At 44.4% G+C, this 4,221-nt stretch overlaps 1 long non-coding RNA gene across 1 annotated transcript; it reads left to right on the top strand.

Moving 5' to 3' along the window:
* The first annotated feature begins 1,870 nt into the window (after positions 1–1,870).
* LOC118431086 lies at positions 1,871–3,373 on the top strand. Its single transcript, XR_004832925.1, has 3 exons — positions 1,871–1,953; positions 2,777–2,917; positions 3,319–3,373. It is a non-coding gene; the product is annotated as an uncharacterized LOC118431086 (long non-coding RNA).
* The last annotated feature ends 848 nt before the right edge of the window (positions 3,374–4,221 follow it).

The following is a 4,221-nucleotide window of genomic DNA, read 5'->3' as shown; positions in this document are numbered from 1 at the left end:
TATCTATAGTTTATATAGTTTATATAGACACCTAAATGCGGCTACTGCCGGGGGTACAGAGGAAGCTATCATTCGGGTCTGAACAGTCGGTACACAGGACACAACTCATGAGGAGAGAGGGTGGGCAGTGTCGAGTTTATCTATAGTTTATATAGTTTATATAGAGACCTACATGCGGCTACTGCCGGGGGTACAGAGGAAGCTATCATTAGGGCCTGAACAGTCGGTACCCAGGACACAACTCATGAGGAGAGAGGGTGGGCAGTGTTGTGTTTATCTATAGTTTATATAGACACCTACATGTGGCTACTGCCGGGGGTACAGAGGAAGCTATCATTCGGGCCTGAACAGTCGGTACCCAGGACACAACTCCTGAGGAGAGAGGGTGGGCAGTGTTGTGTTTATCTATAGTTTATATAGTTTATATAGACACCTACATGCGGCTACTGCCGGGGGTACAGAGGAAGCTATCATTCGGGCCTGAACAGTCGGTACCCAGGACACAACTCCTGAGGAGAGAGGGTGGGCAGTGTTGTGTTTATCTATAGTTTATCTATAGTTTATATAGTTTATATAGACACCTACATGCGACTACTGCCGGGGGTACAGAGGAAGCTATCATTCGGGCCTGAACAGTCGGTACCCAGGACACAACTCATGAGGAGAGAGGGTGGGCAGTGTTGTGTTTATCTATAGTTTATATAGTTTATATAGTTTATATAGACACCTACATGCGGCTACTGCCGGGGGTACAGAGGAAGCTGTCATTCGGGCCTGAACAGTCGGTACCCAGGACACAACTCATGAGGAGAGAGGGTGGGCAGTGTTGTGTTTATCTATAGTTTATCTATAGTTTATATAGACACTTACATGTGGCTACTGCCGGGGGTACAGAGGAAGCTATCATTCCGGCCTGAACAGTCGGTACCCATGACACAACTAATGAGGAGAGAGGGTGGGCAGTGTTGTGTTTATCTATAGTTTATATAGATAATATAGACACCTACCTGTGGCTACTGCCGAGGATACAGAGAAAGCTATCATTCCGGCCTGAACAGTTGGTACACATCACACAACTCGAGAGGAGAGAGGGTGGGCAGTATCGCACATTTTGAAATTGCTTATCTTTGATTTGCTTATCAAGAGTAACATCACACAATCCAGGAACTGATGAACCTGCTAATCGACCAAGAGGTTGTGAGTTCTAATCCTTTTTGTTGGCTCTTTCCCAACATACATGCACGTCCGACTAGAAAGTGTTGAAATCTGTAATACGGCATGTTAAGTCATTGCAGATTTAGTGATTGATTGATTTATTGATGGACACATATGGAGGTCCTTATTGTACTTATTGTTCTTTCCCCCAGTGTCACGTCCACTGACCCTGTCCACCGTTCTACACCGCGAGACAGAGGCGCGTGTCGTCTCTCACGCCACCCTGCTGAATATGGTCCTGAACAAGGTAGCAAAGGCCAGGACACAGCCCTTCGAACCTACAACACCATTCAGGAGAAGGTAAACTCTTAGAACAAATATCCAAGATATTGGATATATCTGAAAGACCTTAAATTTACTTTTGATACTTGTAAAAAATGTAAGGTGTGATACTTTTTGCATGTGTAAGGGCCAGCTCGCTTTTGTAGTACTAAAGGGATAGCCTATCCAGAACTTATGACTCGATTCAGGAGAAGTTACAGTCTCTTAGAACTGGAGGCAGTGTTCAGAAACTGCAGAGAACAGTTCTTACAGAGAATATTTGTAGATTGAAAAATATAGCAAAAAAGAACTTAGTTTGTATGAAATTAGATTATGATGATTACATTAAGCATGAAAAGTTGATTCCTAATAATATTCCCGTACATTGTGTTGCAGACATATTGGATCCCCGCTGGTGGCAGAGAACGAGCCGTTTGTGGGGACCCCTGTCACACCCCGTAGTGCACCAAGGGTCAGGTGGGTGTCTTTTTAAACCTGCTTGCTCCGTACTAATTTAGGTAGCACTTCGGAACCAAATTTGTGTCCATTACAGGGTCAGTAAGACAAGGTTAAATTCTTTTCAACAGTGCCCAAAAAGTACAAATTAAATTAGACTAAGTTGAAGCCATTTCTAATACAAATTTGGACCTATGCAAACTACAGACAGGAATAAGTCACCCCTTCACTCATTTGAAGGCATCAACCAGCACACCAGGCATGTCTCTGCTTGAATCTGTGGGACTAGCATATTTTATGGTTTTGATGGAGGGCTTCAGGACAAAAGCACAGACTCAAAACAATAAAAATGTGTTGAAGATGACCTTAAGTTGTTGTCCGCCCCTTCCATCAGAAAGGCAAATAAGTTGATCTACCCCAACCTTTTAGGGTTTGGAGGAGGATTGTTTAAAGAGAAATGTTTTGATGACTGTTGTCCCCCCCGTCCTCCCCCACCACGGAGGCGAGTAAGATGGTCTTCCCCAGTCTTGTAACTTAAGGTTCAGAGGAGGATTGGTTGAAGAGAAATGTTTTGATAATCGTTGTGCCCCCATCCCACCTTTAGAGAGGCAAGTAAGGTGATCTACCCCAGTCTTTTGACTTGAGGTTCAGAGAAGGATGGTTCAGTAGAAATGTTTTGATGGTCATTCTGAGCCCCCACCCCACCCCACTAGAGAGGCAAGTAAGGTGAACCATTCCAGCCTTTTAAGGTTCAGAGGAGGATTGGTTGAATAGAAATATAATGTTTTGGAGGAGGATCAGTTCAATAGAAATGTTTTGATGACCGTTGTGTCCCCCTCACCAGGGAGGCGAGTAAGGTTGTCTACCCCAGTCTGGATGAGATGGTTGCAGAGGCTCAGGAGGAAACACCTGTGAAAGCCCTCCTGACCTCACCTGGGCGACGCCCGCGCACCTCACCTGTCGGCCTGCTGGAGAGACTCAGAAGGTGGGGAAAGCTTAAGGAACATTCCTCAGCTATGTTTAATTAAACTGGTCTTTATTAAATTTGGTATTCTTCTCTCACCTCCTTTCTGGGTTGATATCTGTTTCGGCAATCGTCAAGACTGTAATGCTGTAATGATTTTCAAAGATACAAGTTTATTCGTTGCACAGTACAGTGCACTTTGTAAAGTGCACTTTTTAGTTTGATTCATACTAGCTGTTCATATCATGTACCTTTTTCACGTTAGATACATGTATGTCTGTTGCATGTTCATGACGTAAGTTTTAATGTTACTTGGACCAGTGCATGCATACTGTTCTGAGGGAAAAAAATTTCAACCTTGTCTGTACAATCATACAGTCCCAGTCAGCTGACATGACGTAAAAAATGCTACTTTTCCGCAGACACACAGTGAACCTGGGTGCAGACCGCGATGTCCCTCCTGTCCACCCCCCCTGGACCATCGGGTTTGCCGAGCCTCCCAGGACCTGGCCCGAGGACCCCCAGGAAGATTCGCTGTGCGGCAGAGACACCCGGCCTGCCTCCTTCACCTGACATGTATGTCAAACTCCTTTTCTTTTTTTAGCCATCACGTAACATACAGCCAGCAGGGCTCTATCTTCTACCAGGCTTTACATGTCACTGGGAAAATGGGAGAAATGGGCAAAATTGACAGAAAGCATGCCAGAAGGGTTAGCTGGCCAAAGAAGAACAGTTTCAGTTTGTACAGCCTAGGCAGCCTGTCAGGAGTTGCCACTAACACCAATTAAGAGGAACATAATGGCCTCAAAGAATTGCTCCTTCTCTTTTCAATCTGTCACTGAAGAGCAGGTAAAGGTGCTACTTAAGTCCCTTCCACAAACCAAAACCACTGGTTATGACAATATAGACAACACACTTCTCAAACTCTGTGCAGATCACATAGCCAGTCCTCTTTGCCACATAATAAACTGTTCCCTAACACAGGGACTATTTCCTTCACAGTGGAAAATGGCTAAAATAATTCCGTTGATCAAAGACAAGTCAGCACCATTAAATGGGCCTAACAGTAGACCAATAAGTCTCCTCCCAGCTATCAGTAAGCTAGTGGAGAAAATAGTTCAGAAGCAGTTTCAAAACTATCTCCTCCAAAATGACATCATTTCAGAATGCCAACATGCTTATAGGAAGCATCATTCCACCTCAAGTGCTCTAATACAAATGACTGACCAGTGGCTCGCGACTGAAATTGATAAAGGAAACATAGTTGGAGCTGTACTGCTAGACTTTAGTGCAGCCTTCGATATAGTCAATCACGATATCCTGCT

Source organism: Branchiostoma floridae, chromosome 14, assembly GCF_000003815.2.
Source record: "Branchiostoma floridae strain S238N-H82 chromosome 14, Bfl_VNyyK, whole genome shotgun sequence".
Classification (NCBI taxonomy): domain Eukaryota; kingdom Metazoa; phylum Chordata; class Leptocardii; order Amphioxiformes; family Branchiostomatidae; genus Branchiostoma; species Branchiostoma floridae.
The sequence above is the reverse complement of the archived record's forward strand: the minus strand, read 5'-3'. Positions and strand labels throughout refer to the sequence as shown.